Below are 15,377 nucleotides of genomic sequence, written 5' to 3' on the forward strand. Positions count from 1 at the left end.
AGAATGGAAGTTTGGTGTTCTTTGCTCACAAGAACACACTGTGACTTAAATATAGAAGCAGATTAGTTTTTTTATTTTAGAAGAAAGACGTATTTTGATGCCTTTAGGTCCTCAGTCTATTTATTTACAAATGGATGGCTCTTGCAGAATCTGATTCTGGACCACAATTGTCACTAACAAAAGCTACAACCTAAATGTAGTTTCTCTGCCTGTGACAAGTAGATGTAGGGCCGGGGAGACTCTGGCCTTAGGTTGATTTGCTCCATCCCTAAATAACCATTATACTCCAGAAGCAAACATGTTATGGGGACAACAGCATTGGGGGCCACAGAGTAACTTTTTTCCTGGTAGATGTCTATCATTATTTAATTCAGGGAAGTATTTATGAGTTTGTAATAAAAAGGGTGATGTTTAGTGGTTAAATTTTTGATTTTCTTGTAAGCATATCCTTCTACCTCTGTGACCACTTCTTTGCAGGTTCACCTTACCTTGCCAGTTCACCTTACCCAGTGGTGCTGTTTTACACAGTTCCACTCCTGAACCCTCTATTACGTTTCTTCACTATCTCCCCCACTTTAGACCCCTCCACTCACATTTTAACTACCACAATTTTATCAATTGTTCCCAATCTTACAACTGCAGTCCTCTCTTTTTTAAATTCCAACCCTACTGCTTACTTGTCACTTGGATAACCCCCTAACCCTGCATATCAAGCCGGCACTACCCCCTACTTTCTATAATATCCCTTAATAGTATTGGCAAGCTGCAAGACTCCCATATCTAAAACCCTGACTGTTTTTTTTTTTTGTTTTGTTTTTCTCCTTTCTTCATCCACATCCTATTAGTCATCAAGTTCTGGTAAGTCCTCTTTCATAATGTTCTCTCTCCACTGTCCAATCCACCAAGTTCTCTCTCTTGGACTACTGCAGTAGGCTCTTACCAGTTACCCTGAATGTCCACCTCCCATCTGTTCTCCACATAGCAACAAGAGTATCCATTTCAAAATGCAGTATTCAACATGTCACCTCCAGGTTAAAATATGCCAATGTTTTCTCATTGTTCTTGAAATAAAAACAAAGAACCCAATATTATCTGGCTCCTGCCTTTCTTTCCAGTCTCAAGTCAGCACACTCTACTTTGTTTGCCATAGACTAACCATACTAGTCACATTTCACCTTTTTGAAGGCATATTCCCTGCTACCACAGGACCTTTGCATATGCTGTTCCCATTGTCTGGGATGCTTTTCTCCCTCTCCTCACCTCCCTTTGCATAGTTCACTCCTATTCACCCTCAGTTCAATTTTTTTTTATTATTCTATTCAGAGAAAACATCTCTGATTCCTATCTGCCCAAACTAGATCAGATTCCACCCTGTTATACATTCTCATATCATCTTGTGCTTTTCCTTCATAGCATTATTATAGTTTGTAATTAGTCTTTATATGATTATTTGATGAATGTCTGACTCCCTTACTGGCCTATAAACTCTAGAATGGCAAGAATCATGCCTATTTGGCTCACTACTAAATCACTGGCATGAAGCATATTGCCTTGTACTTACTAAAAGCTCAAAGAACATTTGTGGAATTAGTGAAAGAAAGAAGGTCTCCCATGTTTGTCCTTTTCTTTGTCTTCCCATTGCCACCACCACTATTCAGACCGTTTTTTGGCCTCATGTTAGGTGACCAAAATTATCTAGTCTCCTGTCCCCAACTTTTCCCATTTCAAATTTAATCTGTATATCCAAAAATCAGTCTCTCAAAGCATTGCTTTCATTGTGGCTCTTTTCTGGTTAAAAATTATTCAGTCCTTAAAGATTAAAATGGAAAACCCTTACCTTAAGCCTCTCATCTCTCCATGATCAGTTCCTTGTTCACCTCTCCAGGTTTCTATCTGACTTCTCGACCAAACTCTCCAGCTCAGTCCCATTGATATATTCATTCGTGGCTGCTCTCATACTATTGTATAGGTTGTGCACTGAACAATCCCTGGGATGGTATTTATATCATAGTCTACAATAATACCCCTGGAGTTTGCAGGACACAAATGATGTGACCAAACATGGCATCCCCTTGAACATCTTAAATTTCTGCTCTCTTACCTCCCACCCTTGATAAAACATCTGCTTTGTCTATAATGCCCTCCCTTGGTCTCCACCAATCAAACTCTAACCCATTTTCATAGTCCTATCTCCCTTCTGTACCCAGTCACAGTGATATGCATTCCTGAATTCCTATACCACATCTTACCCAAGCAATTCCCTTGATATATAGTATAGCCTATATGTTGGTTTTTAATTTGTCTTTAGTGTGGTGTAGTGGAAAGAGCATGGGAACTGAAGCCAGAAGATGTGCCCAGGGCACTTCAGACAACACAACTGGGGGATATCAGGTAAATAGTTTAATGTCCAGAGCCAGTTTCCTGTCTGAAAAGTGGGAATAATAATACCTCACAGGTTGTTGTGAGGGTAGTTGAAGGGTCTAATCCCACAGACTGTTGAGAGGAGAATGATTTGCCTGAAGACCCTTTGCAAGCAATGAAGTACTATGCAAAGTGTTTGCTGCTGGCTGCTAATTGTCTTCCAAACAGACTAGAAACTCCTTGCCAGAAAGACGCTATGTGTCTTCCTCCTAGGTGTCCCTCAGAGTGCCTAGTAGAGTGTCCTCCACATGATAAATGATCAATAAATATTTGATATGAAAGAACAAAGTCAGCCTGGCAGCTGCAGGCAACAGATGACGGTGTCCCACAGCTCTGCTGCTCATGGCTGCCATCCAGTCTGCCACTGCTGTGCTCAGCCCCTCCCTCTTCTGCTGCACCCACCCCCCAGCCTGCATATCCCAGCCTCCACCAGCACCATGTTCTCAAGGCATAGCCATGAACCAGGGGCTGTGTAACATGGAGTCAGTGGCTTGTGGGTACTTTTCGCTTTTTCCACTTTCAGGACAAAGAATGGAAGCAATGACAGAAATACTGCTGTGACACTTTAGGCACCAAGGGACCAAGTAGAATTCTTTCATGAAGTCATTCAATACACTGTGAGCTGTACTGCCCAAGGTATGTGAATGGGGTAGAATCGTACCTCAGTCTAATCAATAGAGAATGTTTGAGTTCTTACATACTCATTTAAGAGTCTATATCTCCATTAAGAAAGCAGGGCTAATGGTTGAGGATGGGGATGGATAAGCCATACAGATACACAAATATTTTTCCTCCCCAGGATCAGAAATGAAAGCAATCTTTGATGCCACTTAGATCGAATTCCAATCAAATTCAGTAATGTCTACTAGAATACAACTCATGGCTTCTACTTAAACATTTCCAGTGACAGGAAACCCACTGTCTAGGAAGACAGCCCACTGATAGACCAACTGTAATTTCCACTTTACAGCACATTTAATCCAAACCCTAATTTCACAGATTATGAAATTGAGACCAGTAGCAGAAGAGACTTGACATCACACAGTGACTTGGAAGCAGAGCTAGAACAGGCTTCTGTCATCCCTCCACCCAGAAGGAAGTTAAAACACTTCTGGGCCCCACCCCCTTCCTTTTTATTCCTACTCAGTGCTCCTGGGTCTGTCTTCAGAGCCACAGGGACTCTATCTAATTCCTTTTCCACATAACAGCCCTTCAGATTTTTCAAGAAAGCTTTATTTCGGCTTTTGAATGTTTCTCCAAAAGAAGCCATGTTCTCTACTCCCTATCCTTTCAATTTCTCTTCTTTTGGCATGATTCTATTCCCTCACCACCTTCAGCACTCACTCTCCCACAGAGTAAAGATACTTTTTTAATTAGAGACACCCAGCCCTGAACAAAATCCCAGCAGTAAAGAGGACAGTGGGACATGAGCTTCCCTTGATTGTGACACCTCATTTCTACCATTGTACTCAGAATTGGCTTTACCATTTTAACAACCCGATCACACTGTTGAGTAAGTTATAATAGTTATCAATTGAACATCTAACATGTCTCAGGCATTATTCTAAGTACTTTACATGGGTTTAATACTTACAACAATTTCAACAACATTAGTTGGAACTAATATTGTTATCCTCCTCTTCAAGGTAAAGAAAATAAAATACATTATTTTAAGAAACATACCCTTGATGGTGAGTGGCTCACCCAGGCCTGGTGGCTCCAAAGCCTGCACCCTGAACTTAATGCCACAAATGACTTAATGGGGAAATAAACCTCTTGACAGAAAAATGGTTAATTCTGTTCTTCGCTGTGAAGGGAGATCTTTCACAACCTGTAAAATGGGGTGTTTTGCTTTATTCTGCACCCATCTCTATTAAATTTCAGATTGTGAGTTTGGGTTTCTCCTTTTTTAAGCTTCCAATCCATAATTCAATATATACTAGCTAGTATTCCTCAAGTTGTGTCATCTTCAGATCTTACTATGTATATGCTTTCTAGCTTTTTATTTAAGTTGTTGATAAAAATGATGACTTAGCAAAGGGCCTAGTGATATGAAAACTTAATTGGTGGCAAAAAAAATAATCTAAGGGTTGACCCTTCTTTGTTCTTCTTGCTTAGCCAGTTAGAAAGCTACATAGCTATAGCTATTTTCTGGCCCACATTTCTTCATTTTGTCAGAAGGATATGATACCGAAATTGAACAAACACTATATAAAAATCAGGATATACTAAGACGGCAGAATTCCCCAAACCTCTATGCTTAGGTACATGTTTCAAAAATGAAAATAAAGCTAGTACATTCTGATCTGTTCTTTGGAGAATCCATGTTACCTATAAATTATTACAGCTTTTGATAAACTTCTCAAAAATCATCTGTTTAATGATTTATTTTAGAAATGGTAGCTGAAGTTGTTATTAAGCTTACTGACCTATAATGTACAATATTTACCTTGTGTCCTTTGAGGTATATTGGAACTAATTATAGCTTTCTCACTCCGTATCCATCTTTAAAACCCCAGTGAAACTTTTGAGTAGTGTGACCTCAAACACATATCTACATTCTTTTAGGATCATGGGCAGTTAGTCATCTGAACCTAGGAACTTTAGAACTTCAGACCCTTACATCCAACTGCCTCCTTGACATTTTCACTTAAACATCTACAAGGCATTTTCTATTTACTGTGTCTCCAGTGGAGCTTCTAATTGTCACCTCATTCTAAACCCTGCTCCTCCCACAATCTCCCCTATCTCAATAAATGGCTTGGCCACACACCTTGGAGTTGTCCTTGATTCTGTCTCACATGCTACAGGCAATCCATTAGCAAATCTTGTGGAGTCTGCCTTCAAAATTTTCCAGAATCCAACCATTTCTCAACACCTCTATTGCGACATTCTAGTCCAAGCCACCTTCAACTCTCTTCTGCACTATTGCATTAGCCTGCTAATCGATGTCTCTGCTCCACCCTTATTCCATGCAGAAAATGCTGTGGGCACACTCAATCAGGACCTTTCCTCAGTTTGGTTGGTAAGCCTTCCCCCACCACTGTGAGCGCATCAGTGAGAACTGCACTTGGGCAGTGGAAGCTACCACACCTGGAAGTGCCTGGATTTACGTTGTCCATACCCTTCTGGAGAGTCTTTAGCCAATAACCAAGGTGAAGGTAGAAAGCCTCTCTCCCTTGTCTCAAGTGGGAAAAATTCTAAGGTGAAGTTTATACTCCACAGCTCCCCATGTGACCACTCTTCTCTTCTAGCCCACTCCCTCAGCCCCTACCAGTTTCTCTGGAAACCACACACATGCCCCTGCCTCAGTCTCCACTTCTAGGGAACACAGTCCCATGATAGCAGACACATTGGTCCTGTTAATATATTTATAACATTCCTTTGCTCAAAATCCTCCATGGGCTTCCTACTTCACCAAGGGAAAAAAATTTTCAGAGTCTTCACTCCATGGCCTCAGAGATGCTCCATGAGCTTCCCAGCTGACTTTCTGACCTCATTTTTTTTTTCACTTTCCCCCTTATCCATTTCACTCCACTCCCACTGGTCCCCTTGCTATTCCTCCAGATGCTCTGCAATCTCCTATATCAAGGCCTTTGTATCTAACCTTCCTTTCCACACACATCCATTAGACTTGCTCACTTCTTTCAAGTCTCTGTTCAAGTGTCCCTTATTACCGAGGCCTAATCTAACTACCCTATTATAAAACAGCACACATATCCTACCTCCTGCCACCCGCTTTGTTATCCGTCTCCTACTACAAGAGTGTAAGTTCCCTGAGAATGGGATCAGTGCTTGGCCCACTCTTATATCCCCAGCACTGAAACAGTGTCTGGCATATTTCAGGCACTAAATAAATTTGTTGAATTATTTAGGTTGATTATCTTTTGACTTTCTGCACATGAACCACAGGAACACACACACACATCCAATGACTGTCTTTGATTTCAAACCCCCGTTAACACGATTCATTCTATTTTTTTATACCTTGGAAACCATTACCTGTGATGGCCCCAACAGAAGCAAAATAGGAGTTGAGTTGTTATGAGTTTTTGCTGTAATCTACTAATGTTGTTCCACCAGGGGAAAAAATGGATAATATGTGGAAGTCAAGAAACAATAGAGCTTTGCAATCCAGAAAGCTCGAGAACTGCACTGTTTGCTCAAATGGCTCATAGTCAAGTTGCTAAGCAGATAACTCCAAAATAGGGGACACAGTTGCTATCAGCAGTAAAAATTAAAGAAGTAAAACTTAAAATCAAGAAAAACTTCTGTAGCAAAGATCACCAATATTTAAAACCAAAGAAAGCCCAATCATTATTTAATCACATAAAGAGCGGATATATTTCCCTTATTACTCACAGGAAGGGTTCTGCAGTAGGGTCTTAGAATGGACAAAAAGTAACAGAAGAACTTTGGATCTGTTAACACTAATAAGTTATGCGTTGATCATGAAAATGGAATGGATATGTTTAAACTATCATTTTTAAAAACTGTATAAAACTGACCCTGTGGCAGAAGTACTGATGGTACAAGAGACGCAGGTGGCTCTACGAAGGAATGTCACCTTCACTTAGCTCAAACAACTCGGAAATCTAGGAAAACACTCCTTACCCCTCAGGTTGGGATCCCTCCCTTCCCTCCCCCAGCACTCTTAGTACTCCCTTCTTTTTACAAAAAGATAAATTAATTAAAATGTCATAAGAGGTCAGTCTTCACTGGGCATGTATTAGCTGAGTGACCTATGGGGATTATTCCAGCTTGTTCACAGTTTGTGGCAGGAGTGGTTGGTTCCGGGCTTCTTCTGATACCAACCCCAGAGCCTCTGCTCCTTCTTCAGCTTCGGGCTCAGCTTTCTGACCCTCTGGGACGAGCCTGCTCTACTCTGAGGTCTACTCACCACTCCTTTCCAGCGAAGTCCCCCAGAAGCTGCTCCCTCCCACATTCCTCCAGCATAACTGTCTACCCCCTCGCCTCCGATCTGCTCATTCAGACATCTCCCCAGCCACCCCAACCTCCCTTCTGCTTTCTCATCTACCAGATCCCTTGCTCTGTTCCTTTTTTGATCCTAGTGGGGGAAACCTCTCTCTCTGACAGAGTCGTCACTATTCCCAGAAGGAATCATTATTTATTTCCCAAAAGGGACCTCTTTTACACTTCAACTTCCCCCAATAGCTCCTCTACAATCTGTTGCAGGTCTTTTCAAAGAGTAGTCTCACACCCCGAGTCAAGATCTCAGGTCTGGGCCAGAAATTCTCAGTGCATTGTGTGTCATTTCCAATAAGCTTCCTAGGAAATTTTGTTGCACATGTAAGTTTAAGAATGATTGCCTTCATCCACCACAAGAGAGAGAGTATCTCTATAAACCTCCCTCCTTCTCTTACAGAAGTCCACCACTCCCCATGGACAGCATAGAGGATGGAGAAGGTCAAGGGCCTTACAGAGGCCAGACTACTTCCAATTTCTGAGAGTGGCAATATTTTAGAAAATTAAGAAATTCCAAAAGAGCATTACAAAAAGTGTGATATATTCTAAACATTTATACTCGATAAATATATACCTAGTCTAATATTTATAGGTTTACAAAATACAAAATTTACAGTACCTAACAGCTAATGTGATCTGGCCATAGAACATAGTTTTAAGTCATGTATGATAATTTTTTAAAAATATAATTAGATCAGTGTATGTCTGTAGCTATGCTAACTTCAAGCAACATAAATAACATCAAATGTCTACATTTAAAGCTATTCCTAAATGTGAGGCTTTGACAATGTGGCTCTCCCAATGCCTACTGTGACTGGCCCTATCTGTTATCATTTCAAAAGTGACAAGCACCTCCTTCCCAGGATGCACAAATCCCTAGATGTGCTGTGCAGTGAAAGAAACAAGCATCACTCTCCAGGAAAGAGGAGTACAGACACCATGGAAGCGACGATTAAGAACAGCTGGGAGGATTTGGGGACATTCACAAGGTGAGCACTCCTCAAGCATGCCCTTTTGCCCAAGACAAACCCTAGAGATGCTACTGACCCAGCCTGAAGAGAGAAAACTGCACCTGCCAAGCCAGATCAGTGTGCACTTGTCACTCTCTGTGACTGACATGTCTTTGTCACCCCTGTTCTGTTCCCCACCTCAATCCTGTAGCTGAGTCTTTACTGAACCTTCAAGCATGGTCTCCGCTGTGTTACAGGAAGGTAAGGAAAGATGTGATGCCTTTTTGGACCAGGGTGACCCTACTGGTGGCTTTGGTAACAACTAGTGAGAGATTCCCAAAGAGAAGGTGGATGGCAAGGTCGTGGGTCCCCTCAGAGCACCCAGTGACACCGTGGAGGGCTGGGTTTTGATTTCAGGAAGGGAGCTGGTGGGGTTCATTCTTATAAATTAAAAATTTCCTCCATACTCACCTTGTTTTAATCATGAAAATCTGAATCTTTGCAGCGACACTAGAGAAAAGGAGTTCTGTAAGGAAGGGGGTTTATGCTCTTCCTTTGGGCCTCATTCCCCACCTCACCCTGAAAAACCAGGACTGAAATTTATAATACTTGGAAGACAGCTGGGATGTTCTGGTCATCCATTTTCTCCCCAGGGAAAAACAGAAATACTTTCCACACCTGAAGCCTTTCTGCCTTCCTGCCATCTTACCGAAGTAAAGCAGTATCTGCTTTGCAACTTGTGCCCCAGGTAAGAAAACAGTAAATCCCCAGGGCAATATATACAGCAGCCTGTCTGCCAGGAGAGGGGTCTCCAAACTACCTCCTTCCTCCTCCGAACAGGCGTTCTGGAGTTACAGTCTATCCGTGACTATGTGAATTTATTTAGCTACAATGTTATCATCTCCATTGAGCTACGAGTAAGAGACAATTCTCTGCTTTTATTTATAACCTGAAGGGATTATTTTTGAGTTAAGGCTTTAAGAATTCAGATCTATCAGGAAAGAACAGCTTGTGTAATGAACTTCCTGTTTTCATCATATTTGGACACCGAGCCTCCTTGTTGCCTGTTATTATTACCCAGTTAATATGAACTGCCTGGAGTTTATTTTTAGCGGCGTTGACTCTATTGTAAGGACTGCATAACTGCTTTCAAAATGGGAAAATGTAATTACGGGATCTAACACTAAGTTGGGGATATTCTTAGGTCCTTTCACATGGCTTAAAAAAATGAAAATAGACTATTTTAAATGGCGAAAGAAAACACAGTTATTTGATCCAAAATAGCCCATTGATCCTTTTACAAACTAAACACTTACTTCACAGAATAAAGTCTCATTTTTGTTTAAGTGACCTAAACATATGCATTTATCTCCAAGTTCAGAGTAGGGGGAGGAGAGTGAGGAGGAGAATTGGTGGAGAATGGAGGCAGGAAGGGTGTAAGCACATTAACCAAAAGAGCAAAAGATTAAAATGTGCTGAAAGTACCAAAACACCTAGCAGGTTTAACAGCTGAGGGCTGGGAACATGCCTCCCCACGCATCCCAGTCATCCTCCGCGTGCCCCAGCGCTGGTGCCCCAGCGCTGGTCCCCCAGCTCCGTGGGCATGGAGAGAGCTGGCGCTCAGCAGGCTGCTGGGGTTACCCCTCACATTTGGTCGCTTGAGTCAGTCACTGACACAGGCCACTGCCTCAGCGCCTGCCTCCTTCAGGACTCCAGATACTTGCCGACTCCATAAATTGAGCACTCAAAATACGCTTGACTCCAGGAATGAAGTGGGAAACAAGACATCGTCTTTTCTCTAAGTGTGACAAGTGCACTGGTAGAGAGAACTTCAGAGGATTCCAGAAGCACAAAAAAGGGGATAACTGACCCCTCCTGGATGAGAGGAGGAAAGCTTCCTGGAGGAGGCGATGTCTTGAGCTGAGTCCTGAAGTCCAAGCTACAATTATCCTTAAAAATGGCACTGTAAGTTGAGGAAGAACTTGGGATAAAGATCCACACGTGGAAGAGATGGCACAAGGCCAGGTTGCCAGACTGAAGTGGAGCATGTAAGGGGACATAAACAGAATGAAAGCTGCAGTGTTAGGTGGCAGCCCTGTGAACCACAGTCAAGTCTTTTAGCTTTATCCTGAGAGTAATGGGGACAAGTTACAGTAAAGTTCTAAGAGTTAAAATATTTAATAAATATTGTAATCATCAAGGAAAAATGGATAAGCAAGGTGTAGTATATACATACTGTGGAATAGTATTCAGTCTTAAAAAGGACAGAAACATTGACACATGCTGCAACAGGGGTGAACCTTGAGGAAATGATGCTAAGAAATAAGCCAGTCACGTAAGGACAAATACTGTATGATACCACTTAAATGAGGTATCTAGAGTAGTCAAATTCATAGAGTCAGAAAGCAGAATGGTGGTTGCCAGGGACTGGGGGGAGAGGAAAACAGGCAGTTTGTGTTTAATGGTTTTAGAATTTCAGATTACAATGATGAAAAACTTCTGGCGATGGATGGTGCTGATGGTACTACATCAATGTGAATGTATTTAATGCCACTGAACTGCGTTACAATGGTTACAAAAGTAAATCTTGTGTTATGTATATTTTACCACAGTTTTTAAATTTTAAAATAAAAAAAGAAATATAACTGCAGTGGCTAGGATTTGCATTGATATAGATCAGTAGATAAGTGTATGTGAGTACATCTATGTATCTTCAACTACGTAGATGATAGACAGATAGATAGATAGAAAGAAAGAAAAACAGAAAAGTAGAGGTAGGGAGACCAGTTAGGAGGTTGCTGCAATAATCCAATGAGAGATAAAAGTGGCCTGAACTTAAGCCATGTGAATAAAGAGAACAGAACAAAGTCAAGATACATCTGGACATTAGAATAGAAAGACTTAGTACTGATTGCAAGAGAGCAGTTTGGAAAAGCAGAGGTTATGATACAGTCCAGATTTCTGGCTTGGGAAACTGGGTAGATAGTGATGAAGCCAGACCCTAGGAACAGGGAATGACTGAAAAAAAATCTTTAATTTCTCATGAAATAATTTAGAAAGTAGATGAAAAGACATCACTTCAATAGGAACAAAGGATACTTCTCTGTCCAAGAAATAAGAAAGATATAAATAGAATGTAGTTAAACCTACAACTAAAATGCAAAATTTGCTTTGCAAACCCTCAGAAGAAAGTGAATATAATCACAAAATGTATGCGTGAGGCTCAAGATGGAGTGAGGCCAGAGTCCTGAGGCTGGCGTTGGGGTCAGGAACAGCTGCTGCATATATTGCTTGATGGTTTTTAAAATGCTTTTATGTTCTGGCTGAGTCATTTCACTTCCAGTGGACCCATCAGAATGTCCTGCTTCATTCCTCAGGTGTTGTCTCCCATTCTTTTCCTGAATGTTCCCTCAGTGTCAGTCTTCCAAACACACCTACTACTTTCCTAACACACTACACCCTTCGATGCCTCCATAACTTCTCATAGTTCCATGCCTCTGTATTGAATGCCCTTCACTCTCCTCTTGGACCTGGTAAATTTCAACTTATTCCTCAAGATTCACTTATTGTGAGTGTGTTAACCAACACATTTTGACCTATGTTGGATACTGAGTAGGGAGAGAGAAGATGAGACACAGTCTTTGCCATTGAAGGATGCTGGTCAAGCAGACAAGGTAGACAGTAAACAGATAATTACAATAAACAGGGCACTGCTGTAGTTAGAAGCAGGTAACAAGTGCCACAGGAAAACAGCAGAGAGAGATATACTGCCTTGGGTTGTGGGGGTAGAGAGTCATGAAAAAGCCTTGACAGTTCAGATGGCATTTTCCCCAGGAAGAATTTCCTAACTTCCCCAAGAAGTCAGCTACTCTTTCCTCTCTGATCTCATGGAACTTTGTTTTTCCAGGGCACAGTATTTAACACAGTGTACCATAATGTTAGATCAGTTCTGCTACTCAGCTGTGAGCTCCTCAAGATCATATGCCCTCATTGAATCCCTCACAGTTCAGTCCATAGTATGTGTTCAGTAAGTGTTCATTGGATGGATGGATGGATGGATGGATGGGTTTAAAGTGATTATTAATCCACTAACACTTTCTACGGCAAGGAACTCATTGAACCTCTGCTACTAGTTTTCTGTGAAATATAAAATAGACATGAATTAATAAGATTTTCTCACTATTGAACAACTATATGGCAACAAATTGGACAACCTAGAAGAAACAGATGAGTTTCTAGAAACATACAGTCCACCAAAACTTAATCAAGAAGAAACAGATCATTTGAACAGACTGATCACTAGAAGTGAAATAGAATCAGCAATTTAAAAAACTCCCTGCAAACAAAAGTCCAGGACCAGACAGCTTCACTGGGGAATTCCAACAAACATACAAAGAAGAGCTCATACTTATCCTTCTCAAACTCTTCCAAAAGATTGAAGAGGAGGGAATACTCCCAAACTCATTCTATGAAGCCACCACCACCCTGATACCAAAACCAGACAAAGACACTACCAAAAAAGAAAATTACAGGTCAATATCATTGATGAACATAGGTGCAAAAATCTTCAACAAAATATTAGCAAACAGAATCCAACAACACATAAAAACGATCATACACTATTATCAAGTTGGCTTCATCCCAAGGACACAAGGATGGTTCAACATACGCAAATCAATCAACATGATACACTACACCAACAAAAGAGAGGACAAAAATTACATGATCATCTTAATAGATGCAGAAAAAGCATTTGATAAAATTCAACACCCAATTATGATTTAAAGAAACTCTTACCAAAGAGGGTAGAGAGGGAACATATCTCAACATAATAAAAAACTATTTATGACAAACACACAGCCAGCATAACACTCAATTGTGAAAAGTTGAAAGTCTTCCTACTAAAATCCAGAACAAGACAAGGATGCCCACACTCACCACTTCTATAACATAGTCCTGGAAGTCCTAGCCATAGCAATCAGACAATAAAAGAACTAAAAGGGATCCAAATTGGAAGAAAAGAGGTAAAATTGTCACTATATGCAGATGACATGATACTATATATAGAAAACCCTAAAGACTCCACATAAAAACTACTAGAGCTGATAAAAGAATTCAGCAAGGTAGCAGGATACAAGATTGACATACAGATATCAGCTGCATTTCTTTACACTAACAATGAAATATCAGGGGGAAAAAAAGTAAAGAAACAATCCCTTTTAAAATCACATCCAAAACAATAAAATACTTAGGAATAAATCTGACCAAGGAAGTGAAAGACTTATATGCGAAAAACTACAAAACACTGATTAATGTTCAATCAGATACTTTGTACTCTAATGTGTATCCTTCATACTCCAATACCACAATATGTGACATTTTAGGTAGACTTTGTACACAAGCAGAATCAGCCATAGACAAAGGTATGATGCAGGTAAATTTTCTTTTCCTCATTTGGCAATTTTCTTCCACTCCAGACCTTTAGAATTTCAAGGATGAAACTAGTCCTCTCAATTTAGCCTCATTAACGTGTTAGGCTGGGTAAGAACTCCCCATTTCAGAAGTGTTTACATTTTGGATAAGGATGGGTTGGAAGCAAAATTATTCAACCAGTAAGTATTTTCCTGAGTACCTGTTATACACAAAATCTTGTACCAAGTGCATCAGGGAATACAAAGAGGATAAAAACATGTTCCAGTCCTCAAGAGGTTTACAGTCTAATCTGGGAGGAAGCCACAGACCCGTGAAAAAAATCTTAAAACACAATATAAGAAAGAATATTCATGATGGTGTATTGGTACATAGAGTGCTTTGGTCCTTAGGGAAAACACACAGAAATAAAAAGAAATGAACGTTAGCGGCTTTATACTCTAACCTTCCGTCTAGTTCCCTCTACAGTATCCCCAGCAACTCTCCAAGTGCTTCCAGCAATAAGGGATCCAATACTTCAGAAGAGAATCTGTCCTGCCGCAGAACAGAGAAATTCTACTCATAAAAATGTGTGTTCATGTGTATAATCTCACACTGACCTGAAACTGGGCTTCCTGTGATTTCTATCCATCCCAGAGAATGACAGGTAAAATTCATTTGCTGTCCCTTTTTGTGGTAGACCTTCCAGTATGTAAAGAGACACATCTACACTAGGACTTCTCTTCTTCATGCTAAACATCTCCATTTCCTTCAGCTGCTGCTTACCTAACATGCTTCTCTGTGCTTGCCATCTTAGTTGTCCTCTTTAAAATATGTTTAACGAGTTAGCATCTCTCTTAAATGTAATTCCACAAATATATTAAAATTTAATACTATTAATAATATATTACTTATATATAATATATGTGTATATTAAATCTCTATTAAATGTAACATTAAGTTTTAGTTAATGTTTATATTATTAAACTACCTACTGGACATTACCACTTGGACATCTCAACCTTAATTCTGGCAACTCCAGTCTTTGCATTCCTTAAAGTACTAGCTCAGACCAAAAATGTATCTCTTCCATATCTCCTACTCTAACAGTCAGCAATCCTAGTGGCTCTACCTTCAAAGTACAATCAGAATCTGACCATTTCTCCCCACTTTCGCCTCTACAACCTGAGTCCAGATGACCATCATTTCCCAGCTAGGTTTCCTACTTCACTTTTCCACATCTCCGCACTGAGATCTATTCTCCACAATTCAACCAGATGATGCTTTTAAATCATGCCAGATCATGTTATTCCTCTGCTCAAAACCCTCCAGTTGTTCCCCGTCTTATTTTTTAAAAGACTTTAAAATGGCCTATGGGATCTGGCTCCCTCGACCCTCCACGGCCTCCCACCACTTTCTTCCCATCCTCCATTCCTGCCACATCTGTCTCCTTGCTTTCCTCAAACACACCAAGCACACACCTGCTTTGGGGTTTTTGTACAAACTGTTCCCTCTGCATGGAAACTCTTCCCGGAGAGACTCACATAGCTCTCTTCTTCCGATCTATGCTCAGATACCACCTGGCCACATTATTTAAAATAGCAAATTCCA

At 40.6% G+C, this 15,377-nt stretch overlaps 1 long non-coding RNA gene across 1 annotated transcript in view; it reads right to left on the bottom strand.

Moving 5' to 3' along the window:
• Positions 1–15,377, bottom strand: part of LOC123616277 (uncharacterized) — a 469,197-nt gene that overhangs the window by 383,646 nt on the left and 70,174 nt on the right. The window lies entirely within an intron of this gene.

The sequence above is a fragment of the Camelus bactrianus genome, chromosome 4 (assembly GCF_048773025.1).
Source record: "Camelus bactrianus isolate YW-2024 breed Bactrian camel chromosome 4, ASM4877302v1, whole genome shotgun sequence".
Lineage (NCBI taxonomy): Eukaryota > Metazoa > Chordata > Mammalia > Artiodactyla > Camelidae > Camelus > Camelus bactrianus.